The sequence below is a fragment of the Marmota marmota genome, unplaced genomic scaffold (genome assembly GCF_001458135.2).
Source record: "Marmota marmota marmota unplaced genomic scaffold, marMar, whole genome shotgun sequence".
Lineage (NCBI taxonomy): Eukaryota > Metazoa > Chordata > Mammalia > Rodentia > Sciuridae > Marmota > Marmota marmota.
In genome coordinates, this window is record NW_025999913.1 from 10,742,309 (window position 1) to 10,764,758 (window position 22,450).

A 22,450-nucleotide genomic window follows, 5' to 3' on the forward strand; every position below is an offset into this window, starting at 1 on the left:
TCTACGATTCAAAGCTAATTCACCTGTCTGGGAAATAAGTTGATTAACCTGTAACTCTGTCAAATCATCAGCCTAACAGATTAAAGGGAGGGAATGCAAATTCTGAATACAGCCAAGGCATTTGCGCTTGGACTTCATCTGTTTCCATGGTCAGCCTGGAGACAGAGCACAACGCCTCAATTCCACAGATAATATTAATTAGTTTTGTAATCAGTGCTGTTAAACTATTACATCCATTAAATGCAGCTTTCACTTTTCTGTTTGTAGAAAGCTAGTGATATCTGTCGATACCTGCATTCCTCACGAAAATGAATGAGGCGGTAACTATAAGAATGACTTCTATTTTAAAGAAAAAGTGCTTTGGAATAAAGGGGATTAGCGGAGACTAGGCAAAAATCCTGAAACTGAATTCTGAGTTCTTTTCCCAAAAAGTGAGTGTCTACGTTAACAAGAATAAAACAAAACAAAAACACCCCTCGACAGCCACGCCTTGGCTTTGTAAATGACCCATGGATAGTGTTTATACAGTCCTAGGGGTCTGTTTATTTGTTTGCTTTCTGCTGTCATTGTAACCAGGAAATTGGAGCTAAGTCTTCTCGCTGGATAACACAGCTTTGCAAGGACTGAAACTCCCGAATCTTTGACTCCCCATTTCTAATTGAAATCTGGATATGCCAGTTAGTTGATTGGCTGAGACGGGTCACATTGGATCCCAAAGCTCCAGATTTGGCCTAGGATGCAATGTTTTATGAGCTGTAAGGAGAGATTCTAGAATGACATTTATCTTTATCTTCCTGATGTTCTAATGTAGTCAGACACCGTGTGTTTGCTGTTGAATGTGTTATCTTCTATGCATGGAATCCCTCCTGATTCATTAAGAGAAGAAAAAGCTCTCGAGGTTTTCTCTGACTAGGGGAAGAACTGCATTTCTTAGCATTTTACCCTGTTGCTCTTGTGACCATATGGAAGATGTCTAGTTGGTTTAAAAGGGTCCCTCTGTGAAACTGGAAGAGGCTTGGGGGAGGGTGTTACACTAAGTGACATGAAAGAAATTTAGAACCCATGATCTTTATTCTTATTATCATCATCAAATAAATTGAATTAACCATCTCAGATATTATAAGAATGTAATTAATCATTTGCTGGGCAGATATTCCTTAAATATTAGCTTAAAGAACATATTCTAGATTCTAATAAGATTTTACTACGTTGGCAAACAGAAAAGAATTATAGGATTGGCAACAAATGTTTTCTTCCTGCAAGTAATTATTTCACTTAAAACAAAATACTCAACTCTTTTTTTCCCCCTTTCCACGATGGAGAATTCTTCAATCCTTTTGGATAAAAGGCTTAAATGATCTGTTGTCTCTAGATGGAATGACTGCATATGTTCAATAATATATCAGTTTCATCAACCGCCATAGAATAGGCACATATGACAATAAATCATTTTGGGAACTTCCTGAATCCCAGCCAAGTTGTAGACAATAAAAGATCCTGCTTGTAAAGTCAGCTATAAAAGTTAATTTCATACAGGTTCCCCAGCACACATGCCACAGTTCAGTTCCAAACAGATGTGATCTTGGAACAGCAATGGAAAACGGCATGGAGTATTTTCGCTAACTTTCCGTATCAGGAGATCCAAATACTTGGCGTTTTGTGTAACCTCGGATCATTAACACGTTGCAGCAGGTATGAAGAATGAATTCTTCAAGCTTTCCTAATGCCTTGAGATACTGCTGTTTCCACTCTAAAATATTCCTCCAGGTTGGAAAGATGATCCATCAAGCCAGACGTGCAGAGACGGAGAAAATCTTCACAGAGCAAAATAACACAGAACCACACCGGACCACTGGGGCTGCGTTCTGAAAGAATTTCTTGAAAGAAGAACTTTCTCTATTTCCTTATTTCCTTTGGCCGGTAGATGTCCTAGCAGATAGCTTCAGGGACAAGGAGCCCCACTACTCACCCCGGGGGAGTCGACAGAAGAGGAGATTTAGAGGAAAGAGAAAGGTCGCACTTTGCCACATAAGACCAGTGACATGAATAGATTTCAAATTAGTCTGTTTATCAAATACTGCACTTTGTCCTTGGCCGTGAACACCACTGTACACTCTTCCCTAGCCCCACTAAGTCTCACTATTTACCCTGCGCATTCCTGAGAGTCCCCACGATCTTCAGCTAAACCCAGGTTTCTCCTCATTTTAAACAACAGTCAGGTTCCTGGGAAGTCACGTGTTCCCTGGGTTTTTGAAACGTGAGCCTCCTCCATGCACCAGCCGAGCCTCCCATTAAAGGTTCTCTGGAATTGATTTGCAACAATGACGAGGAATCCTTTGGTCTCATCTTTCAGTGGAATGGGGATTTTCAAAATGCCATATAGATGGACCGTCTCCGCAAGAGCCCTGCTGGTGGTGGGGACACTGCAGGACAGTCAGATGCCCAGGGCTGAATGAAGGCATCATTAACATATTAATCATGTGCCTGAAATTAATTAAGGCCAACCTAGGGATCAAGGAGCTCGGGGCCAAAAGAAAAATAGCATGATGATGTTTTGCGGTGGGTGTTTTTATCATCACATCTTACACTCACAGATGCTTCAAAATGATAACTGGCGCTTTCCACTTATTGTTCTACATGAATATCAAACCAGCCTCGGATACTGTGTGGGACTCCTATTTTGAGGAAACAGAGTGCTATAGTTTTGTTCTTAAATGTCCCCAAGAGGCCCAGCCCTAAACGCTTGGTCTCCAGCCTGTGGCACTGAGTGGGACGTGAAAAAAAGTGAGGCCATTGGGGGTGCCCTTGAAGGGAATATTAAGACCCACCCCTTCTTTCTCTCTCTTCCTGACTGCCGTGAGGTGAGTAGCTTCCTTGGCCACCAGCAGCCACGGTGATGTAATGTACCACTACGGGTCCAAAACAACATAGCTATGTGACCATAGACCCAAACCTTGGAAACTATGAGTCAAAAATAAAACCTTTCATCTCTTTAAGTTGTTTTGGTAGGTATTTTGTCACAGCAATGGACTGACACAGGGGCTTGGTAACTTTAGATAACTTAGTCTGTTTCTATTGCTATGACAAGTACCTTAGACTAGGAACTTAACGATAATATAAGATAGTTTCTCACAGTTCTGGAAGCTGGGAAGTCTAAGTTCAAGGTGCCAGATGATTCAGTATCTGGAAAGGGCTCACTCTTTGCTCCTAAGAGCACTTTCTTTCTCTCCCACATAGCAGAAGGAATGGACAGGCCAAAAGGGATGAACTTGCTTCCTCAGGCTTTTTATAAGGACACTAAACCCATCCTTGGGAGTAGAGCCCTCAAAGCCTAATCACTTTCCAATGTCTCCATTTTGTTCGTATGTCACCTTGGGGGTTAAGTTCTGGTCTATGAATGTTGAGGAGACAGATTCACTCAAACCATAGCAGCGACAATTCCAAAAAGGATAAAGGAGACAAAGTCCATGATCCCAGGCACATGGGCATCCTAACACAACCCCAGAATATCGCCCACCTGCACCCTGGGCTCCATGGGCTGTCCACATGGAAGAGGGGAGAAAGAGCATTCTACTCTCAGCTCCATCACTGGCCGGCTGCGGTCACTTTAACATTTAGGCCCCACTTTTCTCACCTTTTAAAAAAAAAAAGAAGAGCAGACAGGAGGTGATCCTAAGGTCCACTCCCAACTGGACCTCCTGCAGGAGTCTTCTGGGTGGAGGTGATGGAGACAGGCTGCATTCGTGACAAAAGGCAGTCGGGGGTGCTTTGGGAGCCTTTGCCGTGTGTCATCACAAGTGTCCAGCATTTTAGGAAACAGATACCCGGGTGTTGAGTCACGGGTGGGTGAGCTCAGAGCCAGAAAGGGCGTTTGCCCTGGAAGCCACTGAAAGGTCAAAGAGCAGAGCAGAGCCACGAGAAGTGTGGTCACACTCGGCAGCCTCGCGAGACTGTCAGCTGGTCTCTCAGGGAATCGGTTCTCAGATTATGGGTTGGTTTTCTCAGAACCAAGTGCATGTGGTTTGGCTCCACCAAGGTCAAAGCCAAATCCCTGGACCTTGACCGGCCTGTGCTCGCCGGAGGAGCTGAGCTAACATGGTGCCTCTCTCCACTCTCGGCCAGCTGGACGGGTGCCACGGGCAGGAACAGATCTCCCATCCGGTCTCATTGCTGGTCTCCCCTCCCTCCCACATTTTCTAATTCATAACCCAGCAGGTCTCCCTCCATTGGCAGTGTGTCAGTGAGTGTTAAAGATCGCAACTGTTTAAACTGTCGACTCTGGCAGTCGTCGGGAGTAGGGCTGGACAGACGTCCACACATGACAATGAGAGCCATCCCTTCACCTCGCAAGCCCACGAGAGCCACAGGCCGCTGCCGACAATAACTAGAACGTCTACAGCTCTCAGCGATGCCTCTCCAGCCTCCTCCATTGTCATCAGAACAGACTCATTTCCGAGATCCTTGAGCTCATTTTGTTCTATTTTGCTTAATGGGTCAAGTCTTTGGAGACAAGCCGGGTATTATATAAGGTAATAAATGGTGCTTTAGCGGCAGGAAGAGCTCTCTCTTGGCTCCAAGGACAGCTTTCTTTCTACCTGGCAGGATGCTGTTCGTTGGTTTCTAGTCCATTTTACATCCTAGGAGGTGTGGGTTGCGAAGGAGTTATTCTTTATATATTCCAGCATTTGAAACACAACTGTTTGAGCTCACAGAGGGTACACTCCCCTGGCAGTGTCTACGCTAAGACAAGAGAGTTCTAATGACCTCCGCCCTTGGTCATTCAGAGGCCTTCCGGCACTCCAGAGCAACCTCACGTAGGAATCCGGCAGAGCTTCCCATTTTACAGATAGGAACCTGATAGAGAGAAGAGATGAGCCCCGGTCTGGGCTCCATTTGTCTGGGATTGTGCTCACGGCTTCCAGACTCGATCCTACCAACTCTGCAGGACATCAGTAAGATCCATTCCGAGGAAGGGCTCTTGTACTGATCATGGGTTTCCTTTACTCTCGGAGTTCTTTTTGGCATTCTGTACATAACACCGTAATGCCCTTGGAAGCATCCCTAAGCAAGGAAAACTTGCTGACATGTGAATCGATTTTGAAACTTTGCCATCTAGATAGATAAAAGATTCCTACAAATTAGCTTCTACGGAGGGAGAAGAAAGAAGCCACAGATGGGTACTGTTATCCAGGAATTTTCCAAGGTACTTTCACCATCCCTGGGAAGAAATATTTTTTTCCAATTAAAAAAAAAATGCACTTTTACCAAAACAACTGCATAAGTCTTATACCTTGGGACAGAAAATGAACCTTGAAAACATTTCTAAAGGAAACTCCAAATACTTTGGAGAATGTCTGTTATAGCAGCACAAGGCAGACACTGATTTTCATAGTCCCAATCCAACCATTACAATTGCCTTTATATTTTATATAATTAGTAGTTGATCCTCAAAATGCCCAAGTTAATACCAGGCCATTCAAAGTTATTAAAAGCAAACGGACACTTGAGTAGCAATAGTGATGGTCTTAGTATAATCTAACATCTGGGTAACACTTGAGAGTTGGCCCAGTGCTTTCATATTTATCAAATTTTATCCCTACAACCTCTCTAAATAGACTTCTATTATCCTCATTCCATAGATTAACCACGGTGGCCAAAATGGTCGCAAGTGGGATTCAGGGCTGAGCCGTAGCTCAGTGGTAGATCAATTGCTTGCCTAGCCCATGGAGGGCTCTTGGTTTCAACCCCAGCACAGCAAAAAATAAATAAATAAATAAATAGGTTGAAATGGGACTCACATTCTAGTCTTCTAAATCTCCCTTTATTGTGTCAGAAACAAATCTCGGCAATGCTTGGTCCACTTACAATGCATGTGGGAGAATCGTAAGTTAAAAGATAGACTTTACATTTCTGAAATCGCATGTGCTCTGATTATTTTAATGGGTAAAATATCACCTTACAAGCCGACAGGCTTAAGTACCGAGCACAGTGAGCTCAACAGCCCTTCCTGGGCACTGAGACCTTGCACAGTGCTGTGCCATCTAATCGTGCACCCAAGGACCCACTGCAGTGACTCTGGTTCTCTGGGGCAGAAATCCCTTGGTTCTCCTGCAGTTTGCCTCTGCATTTCAGGAGATTTCACCATCTAACTTCATCTCTCCTCCAGGGGAGGAAACTCCAGGTTTTGAGTATAGCTCTGCACTGTCGGTGTCTCTGAGGTTCAGATCCTTTGTGATCTTTCTCAGTGGTCACTGCTCTGTTCCCTGACGGCTCCTTGCAACGCGAGGAGGGAGCATCTTCACCGTGGAAGAGCCTTGTCTGACTCCCTCAGGTTCCGCCCTTGGCCCTGAGAGGTGGACGGCCTTGGGCCCGCAGCCCTCAGGGAGGCCTTGCAGCTTCCCTGGGAGTCCACCTTTCTGTCCTGCCTCCCAGTTGCGCCCCGGAGCCCAAGTTTGGCTGGAATTTTCACCCTTGGCTTTGCTTGTTCTCCAACGGATGGGCCCGTCCAGAAAACCCAGCCCGCTTCCCCCAGAGGCCACCTGTTTTCCGTCTCCTTTCTTCCACCTCCATCGGGGGTCTCTGTTTTCAGCTGACAATGCCTCCCTCCCCCACATTCTCAGCCTCCTCACGCAGCTCCTAAAGGGCTTGGCGTATCATGTCTCCAGCTCCTCAGACCCTGTTGGTGGCCCTCACTGCCTGATCAGCCAGCCCGAAGGGTCGGGACCACTGAAGGATGCATTCATTGCAGACAGGGGGAAATTGCCCCTGTGCCGGCCATTGCCTGAGACTTGTTTCCAGCCTCCTGGGCTGGCCTGGCCCCTGCCCTGGGTGTAGATCACAGCTAAGATGTCCTTTCCTTTAGCCATTGGTGAAGGACTGGTCCCGGGTTGGGTCTGTGCGTGGGTAACCAAAGCGGATGCCTTGGGATCATTTCACTTGCTTACAAGGGCCATCCTAGCCCCCTTTCCAGGAGGGAAGGAGGAAGAGGGGGTCAGGAGAGAAGACGGAATAAAGAAAAAGAAATGAAAATGGAAGAAGGAGGGGAAGTTTTATTAAGCAGCTTTTACAAACGAGACCCTGCACAAGGTGCTTACACCTGTGGCTCTTTTATTCTTGAGAGCAGTTCTGAAATGGGTAGGGGAGGGTATGATTATCCATATTTTCCAGAAAAGAAAATTGAGATTCAAAGAAGTTAAGTCATGTGGTCATGGTGAGCAGAGCACACGTGGTAGAGATGAGAGTCCGACGGCAGAAGTCCGGTCCTCGGCACAGTTCTTGTAGACCCCCTCCCCGCACCTGCCGAGTACCCACTCATCCCGGCTCACTTTCTTCATCTCTGCACTATGGTGTTTATCCTTCTAGAACATCTAGGAACCTGCTTGAGAGGATACTTTTTTAGCCCCCATTGGCTTTATGGAGGAGTATCTTTTATATTAAAATGTGTGTGTGTGTGTGCGTGTGTGTATTTGGTCTGTGAAAATTAAAAAACTTCATTTTTTCATGGAATAATAGAAATTATAAATGAGATCCGTGTTGTCAAAATAAGCAAAACTACTTCACCCACATGTAGTAAGAAGTAAAACCTGGTGCAACAGATTCAAATTCAGGGAAGTCTTTTAGAGGAATTTTAGCTTAACAAAGGCTACTCACCTCCTAAATGGCATTTCTCCCCTTTTTTTTCTTTTTCTTCTTTTTTTTTGAGCCACATCCCCAGCCCTTTTTTGTACTTTATTTAGAAACAGGGTCTCACTAGGTTGCTTAGAGCCTTGCTAAGTTGCTGAGGCTGGCTTTGAACTGGCAATCCTCCTGCCTCAGCCTCCGGAGCCGCTGGGATTTACAGGTGTGTGCCACTGCCCCCGGTCTCTCTCCACGTGTTTTAATAATAGAACTCCTAACTCCAATCTGGGCATGGCCCTCATCTGGTGACTATATTTCCCAGCCTTCCTTGCTGCTTTGGTGTGGCCATGTGACCTAGACATGGCCAATAGGAGGTGAGCAAAAGGATAGGTACCACTTGCAGGTCATGACCTCAGAAAGAACAGGAGCCCACCCTCTTGGCTTCCCTCTTTCCTGCTGCCTACAGCTATAGCAGCTGCCTTGGACTTGGACTCAGTCTACCAACTTCTGGAGTGTTCTATAAGAGATAAAGGACTTGCACTCTTGTTTACATCACTTTATTTGGAGATCTTTCTATTTGTTTTAATACTTAGCCTGTGCCCTAATGAATACAAGTGCTCAGGATTTTCAACTTAGAATACTGCCAGGAAAGTGCCCACTTACACTGTGAACCATTCAAGTCTCTTGTTGGGTTCAGTGTTCAATTATATGTCATCCAACTTACTAAGCAGTTGATGTTTGTGAGCATTAGCTCAAGGCCAGCCTGGGACCAAGACACATGTGACATTATCCCTCCCTCAAGAAGTTTATCCTGTAGCCCTAAAGATCAGAAACAAAATGTGACAGAACAGCACTGCACATTGTCAACCTCCAGACTAGTGACACCAATGAAGAGCATGCTTCTTAACCGTCATCGACCATGATGTTCCAGGCCAAAGGGACCGCCCAGTTGGAAACTAGATATTGTGGTGTTTCAATCACGTTGTCCTTTACAAAGTCACTTATTTTCCCTCTACCTCAAGATTTCCTATTATGAAATGGCACCAGTGTAACTATCCATGTCCTCATCCCTTTGACTTTAGGACCTGGGCTCCCCAACCTCTGCACTATGTCTCTGGTCCCAGAGCTCACGGGAGTGGGCCTGTTTTGTGTTTATATCATGCACTGTTCATGCTGGAGCCTCTGATCCTGGCCCTGAAATAACCCATCTTCATGCACTGTCATGGTGGCCCACGTGTGCCAGCTCATACTAAGTGATTGCTTTCCGGAAGCAAGAGAAAAATGGCTGAGAGAATTGGCCCGGATGCCCAGGCACCAAGGCTAGGAAAGGAAAAGATAAATTAGGCCTGAACAGAATCAGGCCTGCAGCTTGGTGAAATGAGGAGGAATATAGATTGAGTCTCCTTATATGTCACTGGCAAGGGATTCTAGAACTGGTTATTTAAACTAATCCATTATCCCATTGTTCACTAAGGCAGAGGGGAATATTTGTCCACAATATTGGCTGACATTAACTGAAACACACACACACACACACACACACGAAATAGTTTCATCTATCACTTTGGGTTAATTACATCTCCAAGCTAGTTATGCAGGGCAACTGGAAAAAAAAATGTCCAAATTTATATGAATTTGAGAGTGTGCTCTGTCTGGCTAAGAGGGAAACCATATGTGATTCAGAGAAAAGAGAGCTTGATTTGATGTTAAAGTGAAACCCGAGTTCGAGATGAAACTAAATTCTCTGCTTCTACTTGCAGGTGGGGTCTGCATAAGCGGCAGGCCTCTGCAGCCAAGAAAGCCTGCTGCAGTGTTAGCAGCCAATCAAGGCAGGGCGTGCCTGCTGGAGTCAGCTCTGAGGGTCACAGCAGGCACGGCCCGATTCTCCTCCAACACCACCGAGTGGCGTGTTGTAGCTCCTAATGGCTGGCCCTGCCCTCCAGTGTTGTAGCAGACCCCCAGAAGCTCACTCTTCCTTCTGGCTTCTTGTCTCACGAATTTGAAGAATAAAAGCCACAGCTGAGGAAGAGTGAGTGCAAAGGAGGAAAAAATTTATTCAAGCATGAAGAGAAAGAGACAGCACTCTCAGGGTCGAGAGGGGACCTGACGGGGGGGTTGCTGCTTGAGCGAGCTAGTCTCGGGGTTTTTGTAGTACTTGGTCAATGCTATTAGTCCAAATTTATGCTAATCAGGTTTTGGGAAATACCAATGCTATTGGTTGGCCCTTGAGTCTCAACTTTTAGCTCTGCCCCCACTTCTGCTTTCCCACCATTCATCAAGAAGCTAGAGGTCCAGGTCAGTGGATGGGGAATGTTCGAGCTTTGGGGCTGCGGCACTGTGTGGAGCAGGTGCCTGCACCGGCCTGGGCTGGGCGGCCATGGAGTGACAGGTCAGGTCATCCCACCCTGGCCTTCCCCAGCCCATCATGCCCCAGGCCCATGCCAGCATGGTGGACCCCCTGCAACTGGGTCCTCTGCCCACCTCCCATGCTTCAGCCCACCCTGGTTGCCCTCTGCCACTGCTTCTCCTGGGACAAGGGCTTCATTCCTTCTGAATGAAGGAGCTGCTCAACGACTCACTGCAAGTCTAGCTTTCCCAGTGATGGTATTTTCCTGTGTACAAATGGGACAGCAATGCAGGGGTTTTCTGCAAGTCAATGGCAAATGGAAGCGCCGAGCACCCTGCTTGCTCCAGAATAATTAATCTTTAATGGAACTCAATCAGAAGCAGACATCTAAAGTGTGCCACCACATGTTGTAGAATGAAAATAAGAATCTGGAGTGACGTGGAAGGAAGGGCCATCCATAGATGATATGCAAAGACTAAGAAAGGGATTCCTCGGGGGAAACCTGCCTTGTGTGCAGAAGGCAGACTTCAGAAAACTGTCAAAGACACAACTCAAAGGGACAGAGGAATGTGGGAATGCTCTGAAACCGGAGGAGATCTCTGAGGCCATGAGCTCAGGCAAGAGCAATAATAATTCATCGAGTTCTTCGGGACAGAGGCGTAGTCAGGGCCTCGCAGACTTGATGGGAGCGCAAGGGTTATTTTCAGCTTGCAGATGAGGGATGACCCTTTGTGAGGAGGGTCAAGGAGAACCATGAGGAAAACCTATGAAGGGGAACTGAGGAGAGATGCAAAAGGCGGAGGAAATTGCATAAGAGTCAGTATACGACTCCATACCTGTAATTTGCCAAATGGTTGCAGGGTTGGCCCTGATACTTCGTATGTTGCGGTAAATCCCTCGGGAGGCCGACTGGGCCTTTGTGGCATTTCAGAGATGCCAGCTTTGGTGAGGGGGTTGGAAGCTGCTGGGGGCAGTAACCTACATAGTGTGTGGAGAGAAGTGAAGTCTAATTCCAGGGCACAGATGGCGGGGCCGTGGGAGCGTCTCCTCTCCAATGACACGCTCGTGCACCTGCGCCAGCCAGCTCTCCAGACCGCGCTCTCGGGGCCCCCGTGGCTAGCCTGGGTTGCGCCTCAATTTGTAGATTTCAAAATCTTTCTTCCCAACAGAGTAAAGGATCAGAGCGCCTGGATTCTTCCAGTTCCCCTCCCCTTGGATACTGCAGTCTGGTTAGGGCAGAAGCATCCACCCCCACCAGCAGGTAAACAGCCAACAGAACAGAAAAAAAAATGTCCCCTGCCATAGGACCCCGGAGCTCCTGAGAAATAGGGAGAAGAGAGGGAAGATATTTCTTCCCCGAGCCCCTGACTCCAAGGCCATGACCACGTCAGTGATGAGGCGTGGTTCTGCCTCGCCTGTTTGGAGAACCCCACAGAACCTCCAGAGCCTCCTACCCACCTGACTTCAGCCTGTGAGCAGAGCTGGGGGTGCCCTTCCCACACCCATGCCTGGAGGACAGAAGTTCAGAACAGTGAAGAAAAGTGACTTATTTCCCTGAAAGTCCCCATGTGCCCTCTCCTGTGCCTCCCGCCCAGCATTCTGTGCCCCCATCCTCACTGAGCTGCCCCTAACTCACATACCCAATGGATCAGAGGAGACAGGGAGGATGGCACGGTGCCCACAACCTAAAAACAAACCCAGGGAGGGTTGCGATGTGACCCACATGGGGTGGCCAGATGGCTCTTTTTCTGCCTGTTTCCCTCGAATCACTCCAAGCCGGGGGACAAGAACAGGAAAGGTCCCTCAATCCAAGCAAACCATACGCCTCCCTCCCACCACCTAATAGCAGCAGGACTGGAAGACCACAGTGAGGCCTTGCTTCCCTGGATGCTCAAAAGCTCAGAGCTGCTTATTGTCTTTTGCTTAATCTCCTCATTTCATCACCAGGACGGTAAAGTCTGAAAACCTGAAATCAGCACAAGTCAAAAGGGAGAAGAGAAGAAGCCGGCACAAGATGTTTTCTCCAGCACGCTGCCTGGGGAGGCTGGCCCTGACTCTGACATGTGCTGGAGGTGTGGTGTCCAAAGTAAACCTTTTGAACTGTTTTTTGGAACCTCCAAAAAGACCCTGCACATCAAAGGGGATCAGATCCCCTGCGCAGTGCGTTACAGGCATCGTTAAGCATTTTGCATGAATCACCCACCTTCTGGAAAAGAAAGGAAACCCAAACTCAAAGCACATGGCCAGCCCATGGCCCCAGCGCGGCCCCCAGCACATGCTCACCACATGGCTCCGCCTGGCTCTGCGGAATCAACTCCCACAGACGCAGGGGCTCCTCCTCCGGGGAGCTGCTCTCGGCATCTCCCAGGCCAGGAGACAATGGAGCACTTGTTGGAGTAGCCCCAGGCCCCTCCTGCAGGCCCGCCTCACGAAGCCCACGCAAACTCTGACTCTAGTCACAAGGGCAGCCCTGCTGGGCCACTCCTACAAGAGTCAGGTGGGATGCAGTCTGGGGCTGAATAGGGGATCCTGTGTGAGTCCGTGGCACCTTGCCCAGAAAGCCACGCTCCTGAGCAAGCGTCAGCATCCATGGGCTCTGCAGAAGCTGCCAGGCCCTGAGAGAAGGCGGAGCAGGGGCCAGAGCCTGAGTCCTCAGACCCTTCTGTCTTCTGTCCTCAGGGGATTCATTTGGTTTCCCAGAGAAAGCAGAAATGGGCAGAGCAAGCGCCCCAACTTCAGAGGCCCCACTGGAGCCTGCAGCTCCTAGGACCTGCAGAGGTAGTCCCCACTTGAGCTGCCCGAAAAGGAAGGATGTGGCCCTGCTACCCACGGAGGGGCCTCTGGCAGCAGTCACAAGAGGCCCTAAGGGAGGGGACCTGGGAGGCCACTTGTGTCCTCTGTAGCCCCCGCTAACAACCTTCTGAGTGCTAGGAAGACACCCGGCCCTGAGATTTCACTGGAGGTATTTGAAAACCTGATACAATCACTCTTAGCAATTGCCTTTTTAAAACTCATCTTCCCTGGTAGGTGAAAGTTCTAGGTTCAGGAAAAGAAAGAGGTTTAAAAAACACAAATGCAAACTGATTGGTAAGTGTTTTAATTAGCAGTTCAAAAGCTGCCCACATTCTGGGTTTCTAATTAATAGGCACGATTTCCATTGAGTTCTACTTCAATGGGAGCTATATAAAACCAGTGAGTGGGTGACATTTTTCCATTCAAAGAAGAACAAGAAGAAAGAGGGGGGGGGGAAAGCTGAATTAGAAACAGCCGAGGCAAATAAACTGTTTCTAGAAGTTACCCCTTTATAAATAAACATCATCCCCTACCATTAGTTGGAGCCCTTGGGTTCATGACTGGTCAGCCCCCTGAATCAATTTAACACCTTGACACCCCCTAACAATGAGTCCAGATGCTGTGGATCCCAGTCAGAGGCCCTCGTTCCACAAACACTGACTGAGCACATTGTGTACCAGGCACCAGCCAGATCTCTGGGAAGCTAAGAGAAAAGAGTTGGTCCCCACCCTCCAAGGACCTCATGCTCCTATAGAAGATAATCACACAGTTTAAATGCTGTCAGATGAGACCACAGCAGACCAAAAGCACCGTCTCATTCCTTCCCATCTTATCACCATCTAGCCAGGGTCTAAACAGAGCAGGCAATTATGAAACGCTTGTTGAATGAATACAGGATTGGCACTGTGCACCTCCACAAGGACCTGGGTGGCACAAAGGAGGATATGCACACTCTGCTGGGTGGGGTAGACCCAGACAGTGGGCACCCAGCACACTGAAGCAAGGAAAAAGAGAGAGAGAGAACTGGGGACAGAAGCCATGTTTGGAGACTTTAAAAATGGGTGAGTAAAAATGTGAGGGCATGTTCTCGAGGATTTGGCAGCGGCTACGGTGAGTGCATGACATTGGGATGTTCCCGTTGGATGTGGTCAGTGAGAGAAGAGGGCGTGGGCAACAGGGAGATGGTTGTCCTACTAATGCCATAGGGAACCAGCCCAGGTAGGCTGGGGCAGAGGAAGTCAGGGCTTTCACACCACACATACTGCTTTCGCCAAGTCAGATGGTGTGGGTCCTAGTTTTCCAGAGCTCAGGCCGATCTGTCCTGGAGAGGTGACCTCTGCTTGTCTGGGATTTGCACAAGGTTTCCTTCCACAATCTCAGGCGAACACACATGCGCGCGCGCACACACACTCTGTAGATTTTAAGAAGCGGCATCCCCCTTAGGAGAACATTTCCATGTTTGACAAAAACCTGATGCTAATTCAGAAGACGCCACAGAAAGCAGCACAGAGTTAGAAGGCAGCGCTGACACTGACGAGTTAGGATACAGCAGGCTCCAGGAAGGCTTCCAAATAGACACGTGCAAGTTCCATTTCTCACAAATGTTCCGGAGCTCAGAAAGAAGCTCCTGTGCTCTCGATAACCTCGAGGAACTTCCCCCCTTTTAAAGAAGAAGAGAAATTTTAAAAAGAGACCTCCTAAGGAACGCATCCTCAGAAACGCTTGCACTTTCCGTCCCTTAGTCTGGCTCCTTTCAAGGGATTTACTAGGGACCCAGCAACATGTTAGGTGCCAGGGATATAAAGATGAAGAAGGCCAAGTCCCTGCCCTCAAGAAACTTAAGGATGAGATAAGAACCAGAGTCATTAAGGGAAAAAAACTCTAAATTTCCTCCAGGAACACAGTGGTGAAGTCAGGCAACTCAGAAAAGAGGATAAAGCCCAGGAGATGGACCCCAGCTGTCCAGGAGCATTGGATGTGCTGGAAGGGCATCTTAGGCAGCAGGAAAGCATGAGCACAGGATGGACACGTGTGATACACTCAAGAATGAGCTAAGGAGCCCAGCACGGTGGCCCACTCCTATAATCCTAGCAGCTCAAGAGGCTGAGGCAGGAGGATCATGAGGTCAAAGCCAGCCTCAGCAACTTACTGAGGCCATAGGCATCTCAGTGAGACCCTGTCTCGAAATAAAATCAAAACACACACACACACACACACACACACAGTGCCCAGCATGTGGCCCAGTGGTTAAGTGCCCCTGAGTTCAATCTCCAATACCAAAAAAAATTATATATATATGTATATACACACACACACACACACACACACACACACACACACACACATATATATATATATATATATACTTTGTTTTATTAATGAATGAGCAAAGGGCAGTTTGTCAGCCTCTCTTCCCTCATCTCTAGACCTCCTCCCTCCAACCCATCTTTACTCTGAGCCAGGGCAATCTCTGTAAAACACAGCTCTCAAATCCCTTTGGTGGCTACTGCTAATTTGGTTTGAAGAGCATTCCACAGTCTGGCCACCGTTGCCCTCCGACCAGTCCTTGGTAGCCATCCCCCCCTTCCTACCACCAAGCCTAGTTAAGTCTACATGGCCCTCCAGGACAGCCTGGGGTCACCTCTGATGACAAGTCTGTCCCACCTCTCAAGACTGGATTAGGCATTTCTCCAAGTGTCCCCTAAGTGTCCGTAGCACACAGCAGACTGCACCGTGATGGCCTAGTCACTTGTCTCTACCCTGCAGAACTGCCCACTCTGTGTGGAGGGGCAGGGGCAGGGGGGAGATCAGGATCATGGGAAAACCTTAAATGAAAGACATGAACTAAGGGAGAAATAATAAGTTGAGTTAGGAAAGAGTAATGAAAAACAGCAGAGAAAGAGCTTGCAGTGGGAGGCCCTTAGGAGAAACACCCAGAAATCTGTTGGCTAATGATTAATATCGGGTTTCTTTGTCATTTTTGCTTTTGTGTTTGTTTTAACCAGGGACCTCTTTGACATTCTGGTGAGGACTGTGGACCCCACAAAATAATAATATTAAATACATCAAAGACAAGATATTCAGTAATAACTAAAACCACTTATAGTAACATATAGTTATCTGAATATTAATACATTATACTAACAGGCTCAGTGGTGTGCACGTGCAATCCCAGCTACTCAGGAAGCTGAAACAGGAGGATCGAAGGTTCAAGGACAGCCTGGGCAACATAGTAAGACCCTGTCTCAAAAGAAAAAATAAAATGAGCTGGGAGTAGATCAGGGGTAAAGCATCCCCAGTGCCAATATATATATGTATATATCTGCAATACCTTTCACGTTAATATTCTAATGTTTTATTACTTCCATTCATAATTAAAGGAAATTCCAAATTTCAGTTTTAAGCTAACAAAAAGTAAAGTGTTTTCTCCGTCCACATTCAGAGTCCACAGGTTAGGGATGCCTACCCAAACCATCTGATTGGCAACTAGGTCCTTGCTAACTTTTCTTGATGGGAGAGGGGGTAGTACAGGGATTGAACTCAGGGGCACTGGGCCACTGGGCCACATCCCCAGTTCTATTTTGTATTTTATTGAGAGACAGGGTCTCAGTTGCTTAGTGCCTCACCATTGCTGAGGCTGGCTTTGAACTCACGATCCTCCTGCCTCAGCCTCCCAAGCTGCTAGGATTATACAGATGGGCACCACCGTGCCCGACCCTTGCTGACTTTTGCCAGAGCAATTTCAGGCAAGTGATAGGCAAAAGCCACCATGAAATAAAGTGTTGGGTGGATGAGAGGAGAGGAAATGCAGGCCGTGATTCCAGGGTCCTCTCTCCAGATATTTTTGTGGCAAAATGAATGCAAAGGCTTGGAATAGCTTGAAGGAGGACAGATGTCAGGGCTATAGAAATAGAAGAGGCCATCTCCTGTGACCCCAAAAGTCATGCTAGGAAAGTGTCCAGCTCTGCTGGACCCTCCTCAGGAGCAAGGCAACAGATCAGGACAGGGAGTCATTAGCTCTGCTGTTAGCCAGGAGGGGAGATTGCAGGCCTCAGAGCCAGATTGCAGGAAAGAAGCAACAATCAGTGCCACCGGGTTCCTTTTCTCTGAAAAATGACTATGTTGCTGGGAGCAAGACACGTGAGTCGGGAGTCGTGGGTTGAATTTGGAGTTGGAGTCTGAGATTTCCGGTCTCTGTGGGATACAGGTTGGAGAAAGGACCATGCAAAGAATTCTCCTAGTCTACGGGAAAAACAGTCTCCTAGGGACCTGCTCTAGATACAGCCTTTCTTGTTCAGATGAGAGATGATCTCAAGTTAAAAAAAAAAAAAAAAAAAAAGCTATTGAAACTATTGTTTGGGTTATTTTTTTTTTAATTTTGCTTTTCTGTATTAAGATTCAACACTGTCCGCAGCAGGTGACAGCTAAGACATCTGATCCTAAAAAAAATAAATAAATAAATAGATGTGCATAGAAGAGACGGACACAAAACTTGACAGTATTAATATTGCAGATCAGACCCAACAGCTATTAAGACACAGAGCACATCCAAAACAAAAGTAGAAAAGCTTTGTTTTCCTCATAACCACCCTTTTCTAATCAAGGTCAAAACCGAAAGCTCATGACAGTCCATGAGCTCTGCCTTGGAAGGCTTCTGAGAGCCAAAGGAAGGACGGCTGTGTAGACATACCACGTCCTCTTCAAATCCAAACCTTGGGTTCCCCTCAATGGGGGGATTAAACTGCTAGAGACCTGCCCTTGAGCCTTGTCTCCTCCCCGGAAATGACTGTAGATCTGTTGGCTAGTTGACTTCATTCAGCCTAACCCAGACCAAAGATAAATCAAATTAAATGTCCCTTGACACAAGAAGCAGAACTAGTGCAATACAGTGGCTAAGAAAAGTCTGCAGGTCGGGGGAAGCCGGAATGTTCACGCAGTGCTTTATACTCTGAGCCTGGAGCTCACAAGGGGTCTCTGGGCTCCGGTGGAGCCTAAAGAACAATTACAACGTGATTGAGCATTGATCACTGGACGTCCCTTATCTTGCTTTTCTTTGCTTTTCTGTGCAAGGAGTTCAAAGCCCTTTCCTGGAGAGATCCCGCCCACCCCACAGCCTCCCGGCTCTGCCGTGAGTTCCACCAGCAAATAGCCAGACCACCCATGGGTCCACAGGTTGACCTCATAGTGAGCAAGTAAAGGGATTTTTTCAAGGTCACCCAACAGATGGAAGCCAAGCTTTGGGTAGCACTACTCCTAACCTTGTGCCTTATCGTCCCTGGCACCCTATCTCAACCTGCAGGTTCCAGGGAAGTTGCATAAAAGCAGCTCCCTTCCAAGAGTAATCAAGGTTGTCCCTGGTGAGGCCACCTGGAGTTCTCAGAAGACCTAACACAAAGATCAAGGGGGGAAAAAAAATCACACTTTCCAAACCTAACAACTCAGGTTCCTAATGCCCCATAGAAGAAACCAGAGTTACTGCTCCTAAGGCTCTCAGCTTGCAGGTGACTCCAGGTTTCGGGGACCAAGCGAAGCATAGATTCTCTCTGTGGTTCCCAGGCACCTTGTGGGTTAATGGCCTCCCCGCTCTGTGCTCTCTGCTCCATTTAGTAATCAGTGTGTCCTGCAAACAAGACAAGCTCAGGCTTTTATAAGCCCAGCCCCAGGAAGGGGCAATGGGACTAGACGGCTCGGAGAAGTGGATTTCGGGAGGACTTGGCTCAGGCTGGGCACAGATGGTTTGCATCTGCACAGGGATCCTGTCCCTTGCCTTGAACTCTGACTCACCAGCCTGCACCAAATCAACTGGGCATGGCAGAGTAACTGTGGAGCGAGGGCCTGAGAAACAGGGTTCTGTTGGAGCCATAGGACAGCTGAGCATGGGAGGGAAGGAACAGGTGCCATTACTCACCTGGGGGTCCCACATTCTATCGTTTCCCCCCCTCTGGGTCTGTTGTTGTTCATTTTCTCTGAAAGCCAACCAGAAGCCAGGGCGCCCAGAGGATTTCACTCCCGTGGCCCCGGCTGCCTGTGGACCCCTCACATCTGCTGCGGATGTGGAAGCTGCTTCTTAAATCCGCCTTCTGTATCTATGGGCTTTGCTCTTGCCAAGGTCACCCAGACTATGTAAAAATGCCCACAAGGTCCTGTGGGTCAAGGCCTTGAGTCAAACTAAAAGAAAGTACAAAAATAGATGTTAGCTACTGCTCAAGCGCAGGTGCTGGGGACACCCCTGTGCTCAGCTCCAAGTGGCAGCAGGCTCTGACCCACCCCACGTATTCACTTGAGTACGCCATCAGCACTTCACCTGGGCCACAGAACAGAGGAGTCCAGTGGCCAAAGGGAACCAACCCTGTTTCAACATCTGCTCTTGTGAAATAAAATACTTCCCTGGAGACACTTGCAAAGTGATTACTACATATGCATTATGGGATCCTTTCCAAGGAAGAAGTGGGGCAGGAAACTCCCATCCTGTCTTTGCCCTCCCCAGGGCACATGGCCAACGGGTTCCCTTGCCTCCTTAAGGCCCCAGTCAAGTCCAACGTGCCAGTCGCATGTGGGGGGTGGGCACCCCTGTTTACCTCTCTGCTATCAGGAGGTGGAGAGCGGATGGAGAAACAGCTCTTCCCAGTTCAAGATGCACATTTAGCAGAAACCTCCCGCTGCCTTAGTCTCTGGACTCCTGCCCCATCCAGCCCAGCTCGTGAGCAGAAGTTCCAAAGCCCCTCCACACCTCCTAGCCCCAGGCTCCGGCGAGAGCCAGAGCTCCCCGCTCTGCTGAACATCCACCCTGTCGGTCATGTTCCCACGGTGCCCCAGAAGCTCAGGAGATCTTCTCAGTCCCAAGGACGGCTAGCTTCTTGGGCTTCAGATCCCTGACACCCAAGGGACCTCACTTCATGACTGTTTCTTTTCTGCATCTTTGTTCCAGCCCTGAACACATGCAGTTCTCCCCATCTCAGGGTGTGGGTGCTGGGCGGAGCCAGGGGCCCCCTCTGAACTGCTTCACCTCCCTCCTACCTGGGTTGTCTGTGGCTCAGTCACCTCCACCTGCCATTGGGCTCCCCAGCACCCATTCCTTCCTGACAGGCCGGGTCAGGCCCACCTGCCTGACCTCAGCCAGGGACACCGCTTCTCATGCACCTTCAAATCTGAGACCTTTCACAGCTTGGTAACCCCGCCCCCATCCTCCCGATGTCCCTTTCTGATTTCCATGGCACTCTGCCCTCCAGGGCTTAATCCCAGCACGACACTTCCCTCCGCCTCCTTTACTGGCTGTCTGCCAAAGGTCAGAGTAGGAGGTCGTCCCTCCCAGGGCTGGTATTAGTCCTCGCTCTTGCACGTGCTCTGACATATTTCTTGTTCCTCCTTGCCCGTACGACAAAGCCCAGTTCAGTATCTGGGCCTTAGGGTCTCTCACAACCTACCAGCCGACACCCCCTCCTACTCCCCGCTTCTACTCTGACCTGCCCTCACCTCCTCACTGGACCACAGGTGGGGATGCTTTCCTCACCCCCAAGGCTTTTCGGGGCCCACATCCCTCCTACTTCCTTCTTCTCTACCCAGATCCTACTCCTCATTCAAAGTCTAGCCAAACTCTCTTCTGTCCCCACTTGTGTTATTAATGCATAGAAAACAGAGAAGGCACCGTACACTCTTGGGCATCCCTGCCAAGCGTGTGATACCCATATGGAAGCCAAGCAGCACTGAACACACACGAGGTGTTAGGCCAACACATTTCTTAAACACACACGTGACCTCTGCTGCCTTTAATCTTGATGGTCACGGCCACAAGCAAAAATGTGACCCACAATTTTGTTCAATTATTGATTGCTTTACAAACATCGTGATAATCCGTCTATTGTCATATCGTTTTTTTTACTGCACAGGTTCACGTGGACAAATTCATTTAAAATAGAACCTATTTGTTTCCTCCTCCTTACTGGTGGGGGTTGAGGTTAAATGGTCATTAGTTAATAGCAGTGTGTCACATTTGGCTGTCCTGAACAGGAGGGGACAGCCTTATACCTTTGTTGTGATTTATTTGGAGATGCCACTGGACAGGTTTTTCCTTAAAAAAAAAAAAAAGAAGAAGAAGAAGAAGAAGAACATTTTGTAAAAACATCTAAATTTAAACACTCAGGACACACCACGTCCCAGGTCTAAGACAACACGGGTCTAGCTTACTGTTAGTTAAAATAAAAAAAGCACCTGGAACAAGAAGCTAGTGTCTTTCTTGCTCATCTTGAATTAATAACTTATCCAAACTTTTACTCTCATTTCACACATTGAGGGAAGAATCACTCTGCACACCACATCTGCTGCTGTCCCCCGGGACCTGTCCTCTTTAGTACAGAGCTCTCTGCTGTTTCAGGGAGCCGTTGCCCAGAGCCTTCCAGCTAGACACAGCCTGTGGCGGTCACTGACCAAGAAGATGTCGTGTGCAACTCCGGGAAGTGTCCACAGGGAAGCAGAGCCGCCTCCCCTCCCACTTCTCCTTCCTGAGGGTGGAAAACTGCTGAGAGCTCATCCCTGCAGGCCTGGGGGCCGCCCGTGCAAGTACAGGAGAGGGTGGGACCAAACTGAAGGAGCTGAGGCCTTCGCCCCTACAGAGCAGCCACACTGGCCCTGCCATACCGGCCCCCAGTGCTCATTTCATAAAACAGAAACATGGCCTCTTGTCACACACAGCTGACCCCAATCTTACCTCAGAGACCTACCTGAGATTCGATTCACAGCATCCAGAAAGTCCAGAGTGAAATTTGTCCAGTGTATACAGCTTTGCTTCAAAGGTCCACGCAGAGGTGAGCTCCCGTCTTTGGGCATCAAATGGATCCGCCACTCTTTTCCATGAAACAGACTAAAATTAGTACTGGCCTCTTTCCCCAGCTCTGTTCTTCTGTTGGGATTTTCTTGACTGAGATGAGAGAGGCTGGGTGGTGTCGTGGAACACGTGTGCAACGTGAAGCGAGAGAAGCAAACTTTAACCTTCGTCTCTGAACTTTGTTAGCCATGTGACCCTCGATCAGTGGCATCCTATATCCAAAAAGTGGTTTGAATAATCTCCATTTTAATCATCAAAGCCTTCTTGAGGTTGTTGTAAGAATGAAGTAAATGGCCAGGGTCTGACATGGGAGTGGGAGAGGGTGGTTTCAATAAAAGCTTGTGAAACCTAAAAGAAAAAAAAAAAATCCCAAACCACAGAATATACAGGTCCCAAGTAAATGACTCCTAATCAAATAATTAGCAATGTCTTTTTTTAAGCAGAGAGAAAAACTGCTCTTCCTAACAGGCGGTGGGGACTTTCATGCAGACCCGGAGGCTGAGGCTCTTGGTTTGCAACTTTAGGGCTGAGAAGTTTAGCTCCCCCCCTCAGAGGAAAGATTCATGGGAGTGCAAGTTAAAGGGCGTGGCAGCATGTCCGCAAAGATCCCCCAACAATGCATATTCGTCCCCCACAGCCACTGGCAGGCTTCTTCCCATCCACTGTGACTTGCTTTGACTGACAGAATTCACAACATAGCACTGTCGGATTTCCAGGTCTAGGTAAGAGGCCTTGCTAAGGCCGACCACCAGGGAAAGCAGCTAAGGTCAGACAGCTGAGTGACGACTGAACTCGGGAGAAGTCACATGGAGCAGAATCAAGGCCACCAGTCAAAGCACCCAGACCTCAGACAATGACCCTCCCAGAGGTCC

The 22,450-nt window shown here is 48.2% G+C and overlaps 1 long non-coding RNA gene across 1 annotated transcript in view; it reads right to left on the bottom strand.

Annotated features, from left to right (window-relative positions):
• Positions 1-15,136: 15,136 nt before the first annotated feature.
• Positions 15,137-22,450, bottom strand: part of LOC125615593 — a 43,939-nt gene continuing 36,625 nt past the window's right edge. The window contains exons 2-4 of the long non-coding RNA XR_007346239.1: positions 21,462-21,926; positions 18,666-18,925; positions 15,137-15,997 (exon numbers count right to left, since the gene is read on the bottom strand). This is a non-coding gene — a long non-coding RNA (uncharacterized LOC125615593). The remainder of the gene's footprint in view (positions 15,998-18,665; positions 18,926-21,461; positions 21,927-22,450) is intronic.